Source organism: Mytilus californianus, unplaced genomic scaffold (assembly GCF_021869535.1).
Source record: "Mytilus californianus isolate M0D057914Y unplaced genomic scaffold, xbMytCali1.0.p SCAF_7, whole genome shotgun sequence".
Lineage (NCBI taxonomy): Eukaryota > Metazoa > Mollusca > Bivalvia > Mytilida > Mytilidae > Mytilus > Mytilus californianus.
The window spans coordinates 26,888,211-26,911,568 of NW_026262723.1; the positions used below are offsets into that span (position 1 = coordinate 26,888,211).

The 23,358-nt window shown below is 31.3% G+C and overlaps 1 long non-coding RNA gene across 1 annotated transcript; it reads right to left on the reverse strand.

Annotated features, from left to right (window-relative positions):
* Positions 1–12,254: 12,254 nt before the first annotated feature.
* LOC127709231 (uncharacterized) lies at positions 12,255–22,140 on the reverse strand. The gene is made up of 4 exons (XR_007985556.1): positions 20,780–22,140; positions 17,798–17,848; positions 16,600–16,678; positions 12,255–12,733 (listed from the first exon to the last, which is right to left on the reverse strand). It is a non-coding gene; the product is annotated as an uncharacterized LOC127709231 (long non-coding RNA).
* Between the last annotated feature and the right edge of the window lie 1,218 nt (positions 22,141–23,358).

The following is a 23,358-nucleotide window of genomic DNA, read 5'->3' on the forward strand; positions in this document are numbered from 1 at the left end:
TTTATACGTAATCCTTTTACATGTAACTGTAGAAGCATATTTTTTGTTTCAATGATAAATGCTTTTTGACTCGACAGTTTATGTCTAGCTATTCAAGGGTTCATGTTTTCTTGCTAAGGATTTCATGTTTTATTGCTACTGATTATGTAATGTTTGTTTTGTTTGTATTATTAAGTTTAGTTTTGTCTAATTATTAGATTTTGTCATTATTGGCATCATTTTACGTTTTACTTGATAATAAATGTAACCATGTGTTGGCATGACCTGATTTTGTCCTACATTATTTGTGATAAACTGTGTACGTACCTTTAAAAGAATAACATCGTCAGTTTTGAATCCACGTCGTTTACAGAAGACAGAACACTTAAGAATATCATTATCAGATAAATTCATGCTGTTTGTGACCAGATCGGTTGACTTAATTCCAGAACAATCTGTAAACGAGTATATACATTCTAGAAAAAAAAAACAATTTAAACATAAATTCCGAAATAGATGAAAAGGGAAATTAAATCACAATAAACATTCATTTCATAAACTGAACCAATAAAAACAAACATGAAAAGATAAACAGCAAATAATGACAACAATAGTTCATTTGAATTTTCAATAGAATGAAAGTTGAATAATCTACTGAATTGAACATTATTATAGCACAAGGCACAGCACCATATCAATCGGCAAAAACACCACACTACCAATTGCATGATCTTTGTTTTGGGATAATTATACAGTTTACATTTTAATGTAATTGAACAAAATGATATTACCAAGTCATGAATATGGCAGTTGTTATCAAATAGTTTGTTTCTATGTATGTTGGCTTTTTTTTTTTTGTTGCACTTCAGTGTTTCTGTTGTTCCTTTGTTTTCCTCTTATAGTTGATGTATTTCCCTCGGTTTAAGTTTGTAACCCGGATTTGTTTTCTCTCAATCGATTTATGACTTGTGAATAGCGGTATACTACTGTTGCCTTTATTTATATAGTTCTCAATAACATAGAAGCCAAATGACACAAAAATAACGTACATCTAAGGGTAATCATTCGATCTTTGTTTCCAATACAATGTTTCACAGCAAACAACTTTTATTTGCAATATTGTATATTTTCAGATATGAAGGTGTTTTTCCGGGGATTATCTATATGAATTGACAACCTACACCAATATAACATCACTGAAGAGACATTAATTGTCGAAATCCAGATATGGTGTACAAATTTTTGCACCTCATGTTTGCGGTATACCATCTTTTCCGCAAGTTTATTGTTTTCTGTTTGGTATTAAATTAATATTTAAGATCCATTTTGTTACATCTGGTGTTCAATTTATTTGGCAGTCGCCAATGGCAGTCAGCAGGGTTTAAGAACATCCGTTGTTTGACCTGTTAATCAAATGCGTTTTTTTAAAATATACGTTCTCACTTTTTTGGTCTTTTGGAAAATGTTGTCTGTGCTGTATTTAGACCCCTCTACCAAGAATTTTTTTTAACATGCACACGTATAAAAATTGCGGTTTTTATCCCAACGCAATCATAGGTTTGAACGTTGTTTTCAATTTGGACTTTTTATATATATATATATATATATATATATATATATATATATATATATATATATATAAGTACGTCTGAACCAGTGAGAACTCTACAACAGATTTATCCATCGGATCATTAGCAGTGATGGTGATACATGGTTGTGTACATTCTGTATTTACAACTCGTCTAAACATCAGCCCAACAATGTTAGATCTGTAAATTTGCTTTCGCAAATTTTTTGTTCTTCCCTCGCCGGGATTCGAACTCATTCTTCTGAGATATCGTGGCACCAAATCGCCTGCACTGTATCCGACGCGTTAGACCACACGACCACATAGGCTTCACAAACATAAAGCTTTCGGTGGCCGGGTGTTACCTTTCCTCGTCAGTTTTAATCTAGCTTCGTGATACAGTACATGATATATAAGGCATGAAGATGGAATTGTTACAAATCAGCTGAAATATCTATTGTAAAGGATCATACAAATTAATGCAATTAACGACGAGTTGTATATACAGAATGTACACAGCCATGTACCACCATCACTGCTGGTGATCCGATGGATAAATCTGTTGTAAAGTTGTCACTGGTTCAGACGTACTTATTAATATAATTATTTCTGTGACTGTATGTCTTGCATTAATTTGTAGGATCCTTTACAATAGATATTCCAGCTGATCTGTAACAATTCTATCTTCATGCCTTATATATAATGTACTGTATTACGACGCTAGATTAAAACTGACGGGAAAGGTAACACCTGGCCACCGAAAGCTTTATTTTTGTGAAGCCTAGGTGATCGTGTGGTCTAGCGCGTCAGATACAGTGCAGGCGATTTGGTGTCACGATATCTTAGTAGCATGAGTTCGAATCCCGGCGAGGGAAGAACAAAAAATTTGCGAAAGCAAATTTACAGATCTAACATTGTTGGACTGATGTTTAGACGAGCTGTATATATATATATATATATATATATATATATATATACTTATATAGATATAGGCACAATTCTTTATATTGACACCACATAACGTAATAATGTTTGCGTATTATTTCACATAAGATTTACAACTGGTACGAACTGAAAGTTACGGAGCATAACTTTCACGCATAACCACGAATGTGTTTTACCTTTTGAAGATACAATCCAATCCTCTTTCCTTAAAGACATCGACAAATGCGACTACAAACCACATTTTTACTTGAATTGATCAATATATAATAGTTTATCATAGTGTAGCAGAAATGTTGTCTGTCCAGACATCTATCTGAACAAAAAACCGTCGCGTCTTGATACGCATTAAGATGGTTATGGTGATTATACAGAATTGGTTGGTCACTTTTGAAGACATGGGGAATGAACAGTGGTAAATTGTGCATCTCCTAATATCAAAAATATCTTGTATAAAGTAGCATCGATTCCAAAACAATTTTAATGTAAAGACAGGTTAATAACATAGTACTTAAATTATTATTTTCAATATATCAAATATACATGTAGTAACACTAACACACACCAATTATTGCATATCTTCAATAATTTCTGCGAACATTTTTATGTCAATTATATCCACGTGTATTTTACTCATCTAAATACCGATGTTAAATTGTGATGTCTGATTTTTTGACAATCTTATATAACAACAGAACGTCTATACTTGTATTGAAAGCGTACACAAGGACATTGATGAGCATGACGGGAAGATACCAAGGGACAGTAAAGATAAAAAGTTGAGGAAAACATTATAGTCAAACAACAAGAACATGAATAAGACGAACAACTTAAATCGACCTATCGATGTTAATGTCTCTCATATCATATTTTTCCTATGAGTGACTAGAAATAAACATTAATGGGCTTATCTTCACTCAACCTAAATATATACTAAAATTTCTTACTTACCAAGATATTCCATAATTGGTGACATCAACGCATATCCATTTACCCACAGAGTGGTGTTACGATTCACATTTTTATCTATTTCAAGACTTATCTCCTTTCATGTTTCCGGTTGGCAGTTTCTAAAGACATTTTTGCCAGCCATTTCGTAACCTGTCCCACAATCGAAGTGATCATTCTAAGCGTTGTATTGATTGGTGACCTTGAAGGTAGTTCCTGTTTAATAAAACATGTATGATTAGTTGTTTGAAATGTAACAGTTATAGCTTTGACTACTGTGACAACGATTTAAGATTCATAATTTGGCAATTCCCATGAAAAACATAAAAGATTTGAGAAATATAAGATAAATAAATGATAATTGATACGACATTCATGGTTATATGTATTACAATTGCAAAGACATTAACAATGTACATGTATAACGATTGAAGAACGGTGGATGAGTGCTTGACAGTTGGCACGATGGTCATGGGTATACGCATGATATTTTATACTACAGGATATATGCATGCCAATTAATAAGACAGTTATTGATATAAGCATAACATTTGAGAAGACAATTTTATGTATGTGCATGTGTAATATACAATGTGCACAATCATTATGAATATGTTCCGGACCATATGAGTATTTGGACCATACGCGTATGGTCAAGACGATAAACCTATACCTATATGGTCCGACCATACGCGTACTATACACGTATGGTCGGAACATATGAGTATTATACTGTTTTGTTTATTTACGGGCCGGATTATACGAGTTTTTAGACCATTAACGTAATTTTCAAATAAATGTTTAACTCGTTTGCAGGAGCACACAGTTCATTCTCAGAACCATAAAACGGCACAAGTTACTAAGTGAATTCCTTCAACTTTTCATATTGTCTGAATCTCGGTGTATAATTTTTCTTGCCTTCTTTAGAATCAATCAAGAGCGTTTTATCTTGTCGACATTTTCGTTCGTAAGTAAAACCTCAGGCTTTTTGGGCATGGATTTTTTTTTTTTTTTTTTTTTTTGGTGTTTAAATTATTATTTCAGAAACAAACTTTCTTTTCATCTCAGCTTTTTTTATTCAATAACTGTGTTCTTTCTCATATTCATTCGATTTTTGTGTTGTGTAAGATCATATAAATCAGTGCAAGAACACATTAAATAAATAAAAACAACCTGACATATTTAAGAAATTTTGATCACTGAATACATCGGTCATGTCGATGTTAAGCGCGTTAGGTAAAATTGAAACATATGATACAACAATCATTTAGTATATGCAAAACCGTTGATACGATAGTCATAGTGTAAAGTATGCCTTTTATTGAGACATTTATTAATATATACATAAAAAGTAAAATAACAAAAATACTGAAGGAAAATTCAAAACGGAAAGTCCCTTATCAAATGGCAAAATCAAAAGCACCAACATATCGAACGAATGCAGCCATTTGATATGCCAATTATTGATAAACGCATTACACTTGAGAAGGTTGTTATCGGTATATGCATAGCAACTGATACGACGGTCATGGATATATAAGCGAGGTTTAATATAATAGTTATGTCTGATTGCTTGACCCTTAATAGAGCTTTCTTACGTTTTGACGAAAGGTACGAACAAACGTAAAAGGGGGATTCATCACATTCCAACGATAACACTTAGAGTCTATGTTTTATGTGATAAAACGGTCATCTATTCAGAATTTAATGCATCTTTTAAAATGTAAGCATATCGCGAATAAAACAGGCACTTAGTATTTGAAAATAAAGAAAAATAGTTTAATATACACTTGCCATGATTTCGTCCGATAAGTTGCTTATGTTAAATCGCGATTACACACATTTGCGGTGGAATTGTTCAACTATGTTTTTTTAAATGTTGAAATAGATGCTCAAAATACATCTCTGGTTTTAACCATTATATTGTATTGAAATTCTTGCAGTTTCATACTTTTAATTTAACGACAAAATTCACACTTATTTTTATGTTTTAACGAGTATGCTGTAATGAACCAAGGTTAGGAATATGTCTGCCGAGTAGAGACAGATCGGGTGCACCCCAATCCTAAATCCGGCCTCGAGCTCTAGTGACAGATCAAATGATTATGGATCTTGTTTTGTTCATTTACATACACATGGATGATTAATTGAGCCCCGTAATATAATTTGGGTGTCACTTTTTTTCAATTTTATTATTTCTAGGGGTTTCAAAATTTATAATTTAGTATTTTTATGTGTGGTGAGCCAATATATTTGAATTGGGATTCTCTTAATATGTTATTTAACAAAATTTGGGAGGGTAGTTGAGCTCAATTTTAAGGGATATTTTTCTTCTTCTGACCAGTCTGTGTTTAGCAAATTAAATTTGTTGAGTTATCTCCCTCACCCTATTCTTTTTTATATTTTTACATCGTACGTCACGAAATTCCTACATGTATGTTGCATGAATATCAAGTTTGACATATGTCGTTGCAGCATCGGTTTAGTCAGGGCAAATGAAAGACACTCATAGCAGTTGAATCGGCAGTTAGAATGTATTGTCATGTGCATAACATATAATACGGTGACCATAAATATTTGTATGGTTCTTGTTATGATAGTCAGTGTAAATGTAAGACAATTGATACATGTATATATTTGTCGTTGTCTTATACAGTTGAAGGTAATATATGTGTTAACTTAATATTCTTATTAACCTACCCTACCTTTTACTGAATACATAAAATCCAAACAGAAAAAATACATCAAGATAAATAGTCGCATACTATCGTGCATTCAATATGGATGCTAAAATGGAAAACAATTACACGGAAATATATAAACACAATGTGTGATTTTCAATTGTACATCCACACTGAAAGAGGAAGTTAAGTAACTTCACGAAGACGTTGGATACCGAACAAAACAACAATTGTTCAAACACCTAAGAATTATTATTTGTAGATATACTTTAAATTTACAATTTAACAATTTAGACACTATACGTACAAAGTAGAATAAGAAAAATAGCGAACTCAGAGGAAAATTCTAAACGGAAAGTCCCTAAGCAAATGGCAAAATCAAAAGTTCAAACACATCAAACGAATTGATAGCAACTGTCATATACCTGACTTGGTACATGCATTTTCTTATGTAGAAAATGGTGGATTAAACTTGGTTTTATTGCTAGCTAAACCTCTCACTTGTATGACAGTCACATAAATTTATATAGGCCCGTTTATAAGTCCTAATATGTGTACTTAATTTTCCTCTCGGAGAATAGTGAGAGTTTGTAATATTTATATAATTATGTCAAAAGATTTCTTTTTAAGTAAGGAACTTTTCAATGTACAAAAATGACATAACGTAGACGTTGATGGCGGGACTTAAGACATACGTATTTCCATACTGGATTGTATATGCTAACTGTAAAATTATGAACCCATACTATGGTGTCTATTTGGCTGTGCGGGATTTTTAATATAAATTCGCAGCTACGTCTGGTCAGAATGGAGACGTTAAATTTGATGTCTAGAGTAGAGGTAGTCCCATGCTCTCGTCTCAAGCAAAGCATGTGTGACCCTTTCATTTATTGGATATATAAAATACTTTTAAGGTACTTGATAAAAAGGAAAGTTGATAGGAATTCTCCCCTCAGAAAAAAAAATATTCAGTTTAAACCTAATGTGAAACCGATTGCCGTTCGTCTTCTCCACACTTTTTAAGAATATTTGTGGTATATTGGTTTTTTGGAATCAATTTATCAATCAATCAAATACGAAACAAGAGTGTATGTTACATGTGTATTGTGCATTTTATTATACTGTATTTATTATATTTCTATATGGATTTTCTTCAAAACAGTTCATATCGCTTATATAGGATCAAAAGATAATATTATAGAGGTAGTAGACATCTGAATAATTGCTCTTTTTTTGTATTGCCCATATTGTGTTTACACCTTGCATGATCTGTTTCAACATTACAGTCAATATATTCTATATGATCTTCATGTTCGATCATTTCATTGTTTTCCTTTAAATTATATTAATACTTCATGTGTATGTGATACTTACAGGTTGCACTTCTGTAAATGTAGACAATGCAAATTCCCATCGGAACCTTTACAACTAAAACTGTGCCACTTTTACTATGACGTTTCGTAATAAATTATATCCAAGAATGGAAAGTTGATATACACTATAATTTTATTCAAAGATCAAAACATAGGGCTGTGCGGCATATTTTCAACATCTATATACCCGAACTTCTAAGAGTTTAAACTTATACTAAAATTCTGTACTACTCATCCCTTCACTTTGTGTCTTCCTCATAATTCTAAATCCGCCGCTACCATGTGTATTTATACTGGTAACATTCCCAAGTTATGTCTTTATGAGATGAAACATAGAGATCATATCTGGGAACCAGTACAAAACAAAATATTTATGAATATTATATATCTCATCAAAAGGGGTGTGGTTTGTGAAACAGCTGTATTTACAAAGTGCTACCTACAAGTATTTAATCACCAAAAAAGTATTATGAAAACAACAAAAAAGTTTAAAATATTCCTTGTGGATTTAGGACCATTAAGAATTCCTAAGGTTTTTGCAAGAAAAACAAGTTATGGTGCTATATATATGAACTGTGTGAGGTTATATAAGTCTGGTAGAGAATTATTTGACTTTTCGATGTCATACTGCATCTTGATGTACTGATTTTTTTATGTATAAATGTTTCAAATTTTTGTAATAGAGAACTACATTTAGATATAATCGTGCAAGACAAACATTGTATTGTCTTTGGTTTCAAATCTAAGTTTAATGATTACTTCATGGTTGCCTTGGAAGCCAGCAGAGCACCACCTACTAATTACCGTTTTTTCTTTATCATTATTTTAAAAAATACAAAGCAAATGCTTCAATTGTTTATTTATTCACTTCTGTTTTTTTGTAAAATAGAGGTACATTCAATATATAACTGTAAGCATGAGATCCTTAATCGTTGACTAAAATATAGATGGCTATATAGGAATCGAATATATGTTCCTGAAGAACAACGTCTCGTTCATTCGTATTTTAAATTTACAATCACCTAAAGCAAAACAGTGTCCTAACAAAACCACCGAACCTGAAGGTTAATTCAAAAAGGGAAGTCCATCAGGTATGACAAATTTAAAAGTTCTACTATTTCAAGCAGCGGAACGACAGGAAACAAACTATCGTCCTTTTCCGGTTATGAAGATACAAGCGTACTACGAAATGCTGATGATAGAAATTTAGTCATATGTTTCTAAAACATAGTAGGGATATAACTATATAATAACTATATAATATATTTTTTTCTGAATTTCAGAAGTCTCACGAGAATAATAGGCTATATCAAAATACAATGGGGCGTGTTGATATAGAATAGCATAGTTTTATAAAGTTCGGTAAATATGGATTCGTATCATAGTGTCTTAGGATATATATAACTGTGTTAAGATCTAAAATATATATAGTCATCTGATTTATTAAAAAAATCGAAATCACTCATACGACGATAGGTCTTTAAAATGATGCAATATTCCAAGCTCCAAATAGAAACAAGTCTTCATATTTTGTGAATGCATTTCATATCAAAATAATTCAGTAACATCAAATTCTCCAAACAAAACACATTAAGATATGCCAACAGATAACATCCTGACGAAGTTTCGTCTCTTTGGGCAGGCACATGCATATTTAGATTGGATGGACTTAGATAGTTAACCTTCCTAAAATCAAAGTAATTCCACTTACACATTGTTACAGTTACCAAAGTATCACACTTTTGTAAAATATACACAAATGTTGAAAGTTTTCTCATACGAAATTAACATTATTCGTTTCATTATTTTCCGTGCCGTTTACTATTATAATAGAATAGTGTATCTGAGGAAATGACAAATACCTAAAAGTTGTTGTGAACATTAGTTTTTCTCATAAAAAATGTCATAAAAAATTAAATTACTTTTTATGACTAGTAAGATTAAGAATTCATGATCATAAACTGTGAGTTTCCTCTTGCGTAGGATGCTGTGATAGCAGATGTGTCCTGATGGAAACCAAAGTCTTTAGAATTGCAATCTGTGACGTTTCTATTAACCATGGGAAACTATAAATAATTGTAAAGGCTGGTCAATGCAGAGTCATTATAATTTATTCAAATAGATGACATGTATTCATTCAAACTGAAAACCAATGGTCTGAATAATATTTAATCAATAAAACATAGATGGGCGACAGCAAACAACGAGGAACACTTGGAAACAGATGGTTCAGGCATATAAACATTTGTCGCAGTGTATAGATTATTAGGTTCTCAACCCTACCTCTCTTAACCAGGAAGAATGGCATGACTGTCAAATATTAAAAAGAATCGTGAAAGTCAGCTGAAATCAGCTTGTCCATATCGGCACGAAACAAAACAATCACAAAAATTAAAGATAAATGACACACAATACCGATTTTGTCTTTTCATCTTTTTCGGTTTTTGCTATGGCATTGTCAGTTTATTCTCGACTTATGAGTTTGAATGTCCCTTTAGTATCTTTCGCCTCTCTTTCATATATAACATGAATAATGTGATCCAATACACAGGTTTTCATTCAATATAAATAATGTACATAAGAAAAATAGACATCACTTTTGTGTTTTGCCCAATATCCCTGAAATGTGGTTTTCTTACGTGTGTAGTACTACAGTTTATTTAACAAAGAATTATTCAGATGCTGCCTTGATGAGAAAATCATATATATTTGGAAATATAAAAATGTCAAACTATAACTATTTCAAGAATCACATCAACAGGTAGCAAGTGGCATGAATATTTTCATAGTTTGTAGATCGTTATAGGCAATATGTGCATTGGATGACAACGGTTATGTAACCTTAATCCTGTCTTTTTATCCTCGAATGGGACATCATCAAATCCGACTGATCATCAGATTTGGTATAATATGCGGAATACGATCTGCTTATGATTCTGGGCTATCTGATATCAATCCCTGGTTGTGTGTGAATTTATGATGTTGTGTCTTTAGTTTAATGTAGTGTTTTGCTGACTACTGTGTATATTATAGTCAGGTTTATTAAATTTGGCATAGTGTTGCCAGATTATCTTAAACTTATAAGTGTCACTTTGGTAATACCCGTCTCTATTGTTTTTACGTTTTCATTATTGCCTGCCTATTTGATTTCTTTTCTCTTTGTGTGTTTTGTGTTTAAACTGAATAGTGACCTAAGGAATTAAAACGCAATATTGAATATACACACAAAGCATTCATACGTTATCGCCTCATACTCAAATGCGAAGATATTATTTGTTCTGCTAGGATCTAAAATGATACAATTACGAATACAGCAAAGATGCTGCGACAATATGGAGATAGAGAAAAAAAAAAACAACTATAACATGTGCTGGTTCTACCAGAAACCTTATGCAGGTCTGTGAAATTATATATTTTAAAATAGACAACACTTGGGTCGACCCAACCAAACAACACAAAATTCAAATGATATTTATTACTTTTGTCTGTTTTTTTTTTTTTTTTGACATGAAATTATATGGCCTCGTTAGCATCATTTCCTTTTTGGAGGGATTTCAACTGTCCCTATTAAAATTACAAATATAATTTATGTATGTAATAATTGGTAAACACCTGATACAAAAACCTTAAATTCAGATAAAAAGCAACTTATTGGTCCCTGTTTGATTGCTGAGGGTTTTTTTACGGAGAAAATGAAAGCTTTAAAAACATCACATTGATAATAATCATTTACTATCTACTTACTTGTATATCATTACACATATAATTATTAGGACAGCGTATTCCTGTGTATTTTATTATTTTTATTGTTTTAAATAAATAACCTTTATTATAAACAGTATCGTTATTTCATCCCAATTCTTTTCGTTCCTATGTTAACATAAAACCATATTCAACAATATACATTTTGTACCTGCGTCTGTCTTGAGAATCAATCCCAAAACACCATACAGGTCACGAATACAATAAAGCAAATATGTCTCGTAACCACCGAATTACTCACTATTTATAGACATTAAATTGAGAATGGAAATAGGGAATATGTCAAAGAAACAACAACCGACCAAAGAGCAGATAACAGCCGAAGGCCACCAATGGGTCTTCAACGCAACGAGAAAATCCCGCATCCGGAGGGGGTCCTCAGCTGGCCACTAAATAAAATTGTGTACTGGTTCAGTGAAAATGGACGTCACACTAAACTCCAAAACATATTAGTTAACTAAAATAAAAAAAAAACATACAAGACTAACAAAGGCCAGAGGCTCATGACTTGGGACAGACGCAAAAACGTGGCGGGGTTAAACATGTTTTGTGAGATCTCAACCCCCACCACCCCTATATCTCTAGCCAATGTAGAATAAAGAAACACATAGCAATACCTACAGTAAAACTCAGTTTAAAAGAAGTCCGAGTCCAATGTCAGAGTAGGTAACAAAAGAAACTAAGGAAAATGACAATGATACATAAATTAACAAAGGACTACTAGCAGTTACAGACAAGCCAGCTCCAGACCTCAATTACACTGATTGAAAGATTATGTCTTCATCATTGGAATGCATTTTAGCAAGTTGCACTCAAAGATTATGTTCCTACCCTTCTTTTTAAATCTCTATCAGTGGCAATACTGTTGAATCGTACGTAGAAAGAAATAGAAGCTTTTAAAACATAAAGATTTATTATAAAAAAAAGTACGAACAAACTGCTACTAGTAAAAGAAAACTAACTATTGTTATTTAAGATAATGTTAGAATTAAGTGAAATCAAATTAATGGATTCAATCCATGGTGACATGAAAATCTTGCCGTCTTTAAAATATCTACATTACATTTTGAGAGATTTTTACCTATTGTCGATTGTATTGAAACAACCAAAAAAGAAAACAATTAAAAATAATCAAACTAATAGAAACAGTTCATTCTAATTTCAGACTTGTCTTTGCATGATTGTTTAATTTTCATAAGATAATTTGTATAATGACAAAATATTAAGTTTGAGTCACATATGCCCTCTTAGTGTGTTCTTCCTTTTTTATATAAGATGTTATTTCTTTTTTTGTTGATTGTCAAAGTATTACAATATAATCTGGAACATTTGGTTGAAGGGTAGAATATTCATTTATCTGTCCAACGAGTTCCAGATTTAAAGTATGATAGTCTGTATCGACATTTTCTTGAACATTTTCATATTCATGATCAGAGTTGCTAATCGGTGCAGGTTCCATGATTACAACTTTAAACCTGTGCCTACAAAAAATGAACACTAAACAATTGAAACAGCCTTTAAGTTATGAAAATGTGAGAGTTCCCGTACAGTAAAAGTGAAAATGTCCTTTTTTTAAGACAAACATCGTTATAAAAAATGCAAATTTCCAAATCTCTAACTCACAGACTTTTATCACTGTATAGTGTACTTTTACTCTTAAATGAATTAACGTAAGCTTTAGTTAGCATTTACTGATTGTGGACACTAATAAGAAAATGTATCGTAAAGTTAAAGGAGGTTCGAGTCCCCGTAGTAATTGAAAAAACGTTCTTAACTGGAGTCCTGAATACAAATATATATTTGTCTGAATATTATTGTTTCAATTTTTATTGGGTAATTTTTTTATCTTATATCTAATACTCTGTCATTCAAACTTTGATGTATAATCATTAATAGTAATACATGTAGTTTAGCTTTTTTACAGAGTTACTTTTGTATCTTATCTATACACAATACAATGGAAAATATCATTTGACGAAATATTACAGATTTTCTAAACTGAAGCAGATTTATAACTTGTTGCGATCGTTTCATCTCATATGTTATACATGTTTTACAAATGTATGTATGAATTAGTTGAGTCGATGGACGCACTTATAGTTTCATCCATACTTATTTCAGTTATGATTTTTTCTTAGTAAGCTTATATATAAAAAGAGGTTATATTATCAAACGCATCTTAATGAGAAAATGATCAAGGCATTTTGCAGTTTGTTGTATTTGCATCATCATATATTAGTTATCTTCTTCGAGGTTGTACAGTTGGGTGCATACAAAGCATTACAGTAGCAAAGCGCACGTTAATACTATGTGCGCTTAATTCGTTTATTTTCCATTTGTTTAAAAAGATGATTTAGTCAAACGTTTGATTCTGCAAGGTTAACGGACCACCCGCTTTTTAAATTTTTCGTGGAGTTCTTTGTTATTAATTTGTTTATCCGTTTAATCGGTGGTTATATGGCAATTTTCCACTTCTATTTTCTGACGTACACTTACAGGCAAACGCATTTTTACGTTTTGCGTAAGCTATTTTTGTAAATTATGCATTCATAACAATACAAAATCAAAAACTGCAATTTCAAAAATTCGCTTCCAATAACATTGCCAATATTACATAAATAAGTATCGGTTCACAGAAATGTTTGAACATATTATGTCAAAATCAAATACATGCACTGCACATGTAAAATGATGTGTAATACAGTACCACACATGTATCATGAGTAAGTGGTCAACATTTGTTATTGTATATTCTACAGGATCATGCTTCAGGAAATAAAAAAAAATACAAATCATAGAATTTTTTTGGGACCATGTAATTATTTTAAAATCCATGCTGTAGCCTATTGCCATGTAGCATCATTCGATCAATACGGAGTATATATCTCCAAGTTGATACGATATTACATGGCTTATATTTCCTATTATGATTTTTCTTGATTTTCCTTTTTCTCACAAGGAAGCTATTAAACCAAGACTTTCAAGTGGTTAAGTTTAAAATCATCCCTTCGTAAATTTTACGGACGCCATCACGAGTTGGTTGACCATTATGAATACGTTTTACAGATGACGACGGATATGTTCCAATTGTCGCAACAACAATCACGTTCCATTTTCACCAAATCTGACATACCGAATTAGATTTATCACTGGGTTTGTTCTACATGAGCAACACCACGGGTTCCACGTGTGGATCAGGATCTGCTTACCCGTCCACATCACCTGTGATCACCCGAGTTTTTGGTGGGATTCGTGTTGTTCCGTCTTCTATGTTAGTTTTCTATGTTGTGTTTTGTGTCCTGTTGTTTGTCTGTTGGTCATTTTTCCTTTTTAGCCATTACATTGTCAGTTTATTTTCGTCTTTATCGTTTTGAATGTCCCTTAAGCATTTTTCGCCACTCGTTTTATTTATCTAAAAAGTTTAATATTGATCAATTTATATAAAGATTCATGTATGTTTTTTATAATTAGCTAATCTAGTTTCAGATTTTGAAAGTATTTACATCAAAACTATATTAAAAGTCTAATTCGAAATTAGAAATTATATTGTCTTAGAGACAAATGAAGTGGTCATGCAGATCAAATTAATGTATTCAACTATATCCAATAATGTTAACAAGTTAAACATGATGTTCAAATACATGCACTTTTCTTTGAGGCAAAAGTAGTTACACGAACAGCATGGTGAATTTGTGCACGTTGTTACAAACTCTTATCTTACACGTATATTCCAACGACATGTGGCAATCAACTTATTTATAGAAAATTGTTAGATGTTTTTTTAAGAACATGTGCAAATGTGAAAGAACAATTCATTTGATGATGAATTTTATGATGACTTCCTTCTGACCTGTTTTTTTTGTGTAGGTATTTCATCTGTCACGTATACCTAACACATTTGAAACTTTACGTGTCAATGATGATTAATATTGTGCGTTTAAATTTGAGAGTACATACTTAATTATAACGCAATGCTGAGAGATTCGTCAATTGTGTCATGTTGTTGATTGGGACAGTCTATTCAGATATTTTCCTTCAATTACGTGAAATTAAACGTTGAAGTGCCGTTGTTCTAGACAAATTATATAATAGTTAAAAAATGGTAACCAGCGTGATATAGATCATGTAGGTATACATATTCTATATATAAGAACGACACATTTTAAAACAAAACACGAGCAGTAAGAAAATCTTTACATAATCTAACCTTTCGTAGATGTTCTTAAAGCTATGTTATAGAATACACGAGTTATCGCTAGAAACACATACTCTATATTGTTAATCATTTATACCTTGACGTATATTAACGAGAATGCAATTATTAAATCAAATATTATATAAACATTCTGAAGAGATCTTTGCATGTAAATTTAATTTCAAGTATAGCATGATAACAATGGACAGTTGAACCTTTATATAGGCTTCAAAGTACAATGAAGTAAAAGGGCAGTAGACGATAAATTCATATTTATCGATTCGACTCAAATTCTTGAATTATTTAAATTACAAATAGTATTATAGGTCTGGAACAATTAACAATGCACGGACTCAATTAAAATGATTCAGCATTTCGTGTGGTTTTTAGAATAGACGTCATCAAATTAACCATCGACATGATATCCGATCTCGAGTAGGTCATATGACCTGATGTGAAAAAAATTAAAGATATAATTACACAGACGACATCGTGCAATCTTATGAGGACGAATTTTACAGGTCTGTTTGATTATTGTTAGAAAATATCTGAATCATCGTTTTTTCTTGTTTCAGTTTTCAATATTGACATTCTTTTCTTATAAATAACAAATCATGATTCGCATATGAGTAACATATCTCCAGCTAAGGTCAAATTGAAGTTTGCGTGAATACGGATTCAAATGAGGTTGTCTTATTGACTTGCGAGACAAAAAACATCAGGGACGTTTTTTTTAGCCTAATTTGACAAAATTTAATGAACAAACTTCTTGTAACGAAATATTTTTTTCCATAATTTCGCTTTTATGAATGTTCGAATCAAAAGAAATCAGACTTTGCATGTTTTGATTTTTTTGTAAACTTCATGAATAATGCCTCTTTTAGAAATGACTGGTTTAATTGAATTACATTGCCACACTGTAAAACTAATTCATCTGAAGCATAAAATTCAACAACATTGAGTTAAAGTGCACATTTTCTATATTTTGTGTACTTACAATAAAATATTGAACCAGTGTAAGTTTTTTTATCTATATTAATCATCGGCTTTTTAAAAATCTGTATTAAATGCATAACCATTAACTAAATTATCGAGCGTAACTAAACGGTCAAAGTCTTTTAAGAATGCTGGAAGCAACAACAACGATCTTACCTTCTGATACAGACTGCTAGAACTATCAATAGTATTAGCAACATTGTCAATGCCACTGCTATTCCAACAAACATACTAACTAAATAAGATATAAAACAGATTATTGCTTTATAATATACGTTAAATAGATATTTAACAGAAAATGTACAGTGTGTTTTTTTCAAACTTCTAATTTGATCAGTATGATACAATTACATGGTATCGATGTGGTTGAACCGACACAACTATCAAATTAACTTTCAGCCAAAATCGTCCATCTGATAAGCAGACCTAGGTCAGCTAGATGTCAAAGCAATACATAAAAGTTTGTCTCTTAAATGTAATTTATTAAATGGTAATTACTTTTGTTTTAAGAATTTATCATAAACTTAGACAAAATGTGAACAAACTTGTATGAAGCTTTTTTAACATGCTCTGTTTAGCATTGAAACATTTATAGAAGCCTTGTTTTAAGTTTTAAGTTTGTAAATTTCATTTGAATATATAATCATTGTTAGATATATGTTTCAAATGCATCTGTCATTTGATATTATCTCTTACAAGATATTTGTATAACATGTCTTTCCATAAATGATTATAAATGATAGTGTGTGTTTTTTCTATTAAATCATTTCTGATATATAATTTGTTTTTGCTTTTTGTTGTTTTCTTTTTACTTTATCGTTGTTTTCTTTTGAAATATTATGTTTTGTCAAATTAAAAAAAAAACTATATTGGTACGATACATTCATGCTCAATAACAGTTTGCACAAATACAATTTATTTTTATATGCAAATTCATTTTTTTTAGTTTGCAGGGAAGAATTATGTACTGCCTTTGGTTTAAAATCAAAGGACATCATTAATAGTTAATTTAAAAGTGAAAAAGAGAGAATGATTATAGTTAATGGGTAATATAACATGTTCACAGATTGAATGTCAATATTGTGTTTTGAATTTTTTATCATTTATTTTTAAATGTGTAGAAATGAACGTTACCAAAAATGCAAATAAATATTATCAGCTCACAATGCATCATTAAATCGTATAAGTATACAAAAAATCGACAAAACTCTTTATTTTATTGCCAGATGGTTTCCTATAATATCAACATACACACATACATGCATATTGTTATGACTATAAACGTAATAAACCGTTTGTAGTCAGCAGTAATAATCATAAAATAATATTTCAATTTATATATATAGCAATGTACCTTTCAATTCCTCTGTTTCATGTTCGTTGGTCTTTGGGATAACAACTGTATCTATAAATTATTTGTTTTCTTATATATATTTTATCATGTTTATATTTGCCAATAATTTTACAAAAGATAAGATAATTATGGAAACATTAATATTAGGAGGCAGTACATTTTGCGTCTAAGGGGACTATGTAAATTCACCAAACGTAACATATTGATGCCATTATTTCTTATCGCAGTTTTTAGACATCAACAGAAAAGTGTTTTTTTGCAAATATGAGTATCAACCAAGCCGGGAAGTTAAATTTAAATGTGACGTCCTTATGGTGTGTCATCATCCTCATTTGAAGACCCGTTTGCCTAAATTAACATAAAGCACATGCGTCGACCAAAAAATGTTTTTATGAACTACGGTACTGCTCTAGTTATTCATCAGCATCTACAAATCAAACTGTGTTTTTCAACCAAAACGTCTATGCTTTTTTAAATAAATAGTTAGAACTTTTGATTCAGAGTCTTTTGGTCTGAGTTTTGACTGTTTCTTTCGGTCTTCTGTTTTGAAATAAAAAGCCTTTTAAAAGACTGTTTTCAATTGAAAGTAAATAAATAACAGAACTTAAACAGTGAAAATGATAACAGGTCTGTGTCGGTTTATTTGAAAGATACAATCAAATGAAAATTTTGCGGGAAATTATTTTTCTGTTTTTTTTTTCCAATATTTAACATTGGTACCTTTTTTCTTTAAAGAAAACTACGAAAATATAACAAGGATTGTATGAAATTTTCAAAAATAGCTTTTTCAACGATATATAATAAAATGATAAAAACAAAAGAAGGGGTTAACGTTCAATATTTTATTGGCACTACATGGATTAAACTTAAAGTTTCGAAATATCTGACAAAAAGTTAAGAACATTAATAGAGAGCATTCATAGGATTGACGACAACTTGAACATTCTCAAAGCGACATAACTTTGATAAAAAGTATAACAAAAATACCAAACTCCGAGGTAAATTCAAAAAAGGAGAAGTCAACAAAAACTGACAAAATCAAACGTTAGACTAAATCAACCAATAGAACGAATGGAAACACATTTGTTTACATATACCATTATCATGATTATTCTCCATGCGTTCTGGACAAAAGCATTGAAATATTTTGTTGGTAAAATTACATTAACATTTGCAATCAAAAAAATATTAAAAATAACAAAATTATGAATAAAGAAGTAAACGATATTTCAGTTTCACACAGTAAGTCTTTACAAAAAATACGATTTCTTGTGACGCATAAATATTTTTTTTTTAATTATTTGGAGATAAAACTTTACGTATAAATTGAATGAATGCGCGGATCGAGTGGGCCGATAGAATGCTGTAAATTTTTAAAGGTTAAATCGAATTAAAGTAAATAGATCTTAGAGTTAAAAATAGATATCTAGGTTTGATATTGAATTTAATAGTAAATATGAGTTTATACTATAAACAATAAATAATGTATTCTTGTTTCGCTAAGCTTTAGTTTTTAACATTTGCTTTGCTATATTGTTACTTTTTGTGCTTAGTTGCTTTTTGATTTAAACAAGCACGCAGTTTACGTTTTTGTGTAGTTTATGTTACCAACACAAGTATTGTTTTAATGATAAATAATAGACATTGGTAGGAGACAGCTTACGAGAACATGTACTATAATTTAAAGTCTGGGTATAGCTGTAATTGAGACAAGTAATTGCTATGGTATCCATATCATATATTTTGCTACTAGATGCATATGTATGCAGCTACATAAGTTTGCATGTTAATGAATTACGAACATTAGTTTTAATTATTATTACTTAGTAAAACAGATTTATCTTTCTATAACTTATAAGTACATTTATATTTTACAGGGCTGTATTTACATATCCATTATAGTTACTTCGTTTCGTCTGAATAAAAGTTACAGAACCCTAGATTGCAGTTATTCATTTATTACTAAAAGCCTGAAGAATCCGGCTTTTACATATATAAAACTGATATATTGTTAAGTCATGAATTTCATTCTGCATCACTTCCCAAAATAGCAAGAGCAAGTGCATTGACAGGTTTAGCGTCTCATGATATACATGCATCATCTGTCATAAAAGTCAAAAAGTCGTAACCTTAGCTTCACGTGTTTAGTTCTTATATATCCCTAGCTTCCAAATGTTTCTGTTCTTCTACAATTACTAACGCCCATAGATTACCCAACTATATACACAAAACCATAGGCTAGTAAATGCTAATAAATAACAAACTAAAGTTTCAAATTGAATACCCACACGACAGTGCCATGCACTGAGTTTAATTGCACATTTTGATTCATAATATCATGCCGACAAAATATAGTCAGTAATTTATAAATACTACTGAAATCAAAACATTAAATATAACATCAAATAAATTCACATAAGCAAGATAAAAATTTTAACTGTGAAACACGTCTGTTCGAGTAGGCCCTGTCGTGCTGAATGGTTATATCCCATGAAGCGCGGGAAAACAAATAACGGTCTATGGGCAGACAATTAGAAGAAATTAATTTCAATCTAAATCAATTCCTTAAAACGGTTGAAATTACATGTCTTGTACAATTACTAACTCCCAAAGACTACCCACTCTATACACATAACCACAGCCTCGTAAATTCTAATAATAACCAAACTTAAGTTTTAAATTGAATACCCACACGACAGTGCCATGTGCTGAACTACAAAGAACGGGCAATACAATTATACAATTTTCATCTTGCTTATAGAATTTAATTCACTTTGAAAAGAGTCAATATCAGGTCATAAACCTAAATTTTCAGAAACAATTAATCTATCTTTTAAAGAGTCTTGAATATAACCGTCCTTGGCGGTCTTTGAACGCCATCTACCACGTCTTTTAAAAAATCGATCGGAAATGCCTAAATTAGCGCAAGTTGTAGCTCCACAAGAACAATAACTGTGCAGTCCATATTTCTTAATATCTTACCCAAAATGTTGAAAAGCTCCAATGAATAATTCTCTCATACGTGTGTAAGACAGAGGTTTATTATCCTTCCGAAGTTTCTAAAAAATAAATTCTTCTGAATCCGGCGAAATATCAGCCCACAAAAAATACAACTTTAAATTCTTTACTGGACACATGTATCAATCCATACAGGCTATTACTACAGAATTGCCATCACGATAAATATTGGTTTTACTTTTCGGAATAAATATAGATACATAACCTAATTCAAACCTAATATCACATTTCCGTATATTTAATAGCTCGGACACTCTCAAAAGTCCTGAATAAACAAATAAACACGCGCAAATAATACGCTATGACATAACATTATATTCCTTAAATAAAGAACTATACATTATAGATAGGAGCTCAGGAGTAACTGGTTCCTTTTTCTCAGTTCGTGTAGCTTTTCATTGATACATTGATGTTGAATGTTGAGCAAAAATATCAACATGGTGATAAGCTGAGTGAACATCAAACTTAAACATAGAATAATTAAATTTAATATGCTGTTGAGCAGTCCTCATATCCTCAAATTTAACGCTCTGTTTCCATAAATGTTTATTAACCGCTCTCAAATCAAGTATCAATCTTTTCCTTGAATTAGATTGAACTGGTACAGTAAGAGGATTAACAACAAAAGGTCGTTTGTCACACTAAACTATTAAACCTCTATGTAATAAATCCTGAATAGCTGTATGTACAAAATCGGAATTATTTAAAGCTGATAAATTGTTATATAAATACGTAGACGGAGAAATAGAATGAAATGGTATCTTATAACCATCTCTTATATTGTCAATAATATAGTCATACACTTTAAGCACCAATATTTATCCAAAATTGGAAATTTTCCTTCAGCTTACCCTTAACAATAATATTAGTACCATCTTGCTCATATTCGAAATAGTCATGTGCAAAAGTTGGTGCATACAAATTTTCTGAAGAACTTGTCTCTAAATTATACTCATCTTTTACAAAATCAGTTTCTTTTGTGTGATGCTGCTGTTTTGTTGTTTTTGGAAGGGGTAGTTAACTCTCCAGTGCCTGTAGGACCCACAGTTGAAGCATGGTCCCCGTTGAAATTTTCCAGCGTACTAGTCTTGGGCATACTGGAAACCTCCATACCAAGACGGCTGGCCCCTCAAAAGGGCTGTTGAGGATTGAAACTAGGGTTAGCGTTGGCAGGAATTTGCCGTTGTTTAGCTGCTGGTTTATTCTTTGCCTTTTTCTTCCTAATGACCCTGTTTTCAGCCTTGATATTCTTGAATTCATCTTCTGACTCACTAGCAATTGGGTTTGCCTCGTACTGGCGAGTGGTATCCCATCCTCCATCAGAAGTATCCGCGATCTTTGTTAACTTGTTCCTATGTTTAAGCCTCTCAGTACATGATGCAACAATATCTCTAACGTATTCCAACTTTGCCATTGTCAATAGCCCAAAGAGCTTCAAGATTTTCAGTGTTACAATTGAACTGTATTTTGTTACCTTCAGAACGCCACTTGTAATGAGAGTCCGACTTCAATTTCTTGACCTGAGACTTCATACATTGGTTTGTGCCATGGATTTCGTCGTGCAAACTATTTACTTTTCACTGATTTTGGTGTCCACAAGAACTTCAATTTACTGCTTCTAAAACTGTCCGCAAAGATATTTTTCAGAGGGTTTATCTGAATCCATGTTTGCTATTAACTGTGAAACACGGCTATTCGAGTCGGCCCTGTCGTGATGAATGGTTATATACCATGAAGCGTGAGAAAACAAATAACGGTCTATGGGCAGACAACTAGAAGAAATTAATTTCAAGTGAAGTGTTATTTTTCATTACTAGTATTTGGTATAGATATAGATTTGGTATGTGAGCTAGGTAGTCCTGTTTTTACAAACAAGACATCACATACTGTTTTAACTGATAATAAGTCCGTAAATTTAGATATGACCATATAAACTAATTTGTTCTTTGAGTAAAATTGCTCAGAAAGGTTTCGAATGTAACAATGCACCAAATATTACGTCTCTCAGAACTACAAATGGTTTTACTTTAAATAATCAAACACAAAAACATATTTATTTCTATACAGTTATAAAAATGAACCCTTATTGTTTTGCAGCCTGTGAATACTTATACGTTTGTTTTGCACTGTATCTTTACATAACATTGTTCGATTTGTTCTGATTGATATTTTAAAGTTCAAAAAATGTGTATTAATTTGTTGTCATAAGATCTGAACAAGCTTCCTGTAACTGCGAGTACTCGTAAATCCGTTCTGTGAGTCTTTTGATGTTGCTTAAGCCGATTTTGTGGTTCAAGATTTTTCCACTGATTTTCACACTTTGAACTTTTATTTTGACATATAACTGCTAAAATCTCTGTCATTTGGTCTCCGGCGGAAAGTTGTTTCATTAGCAATTTTACCACATATAATTTTTAATGAAGATATATTTTGCGGCTATTTAAATATATTCCAACAGAGTTGACAATACGTGTTTCAATTTGGTGGTTTTTTTTTTTACTTATCTTATCTGATCTAAGAGAAATGTATTTAAGATTTTAAAT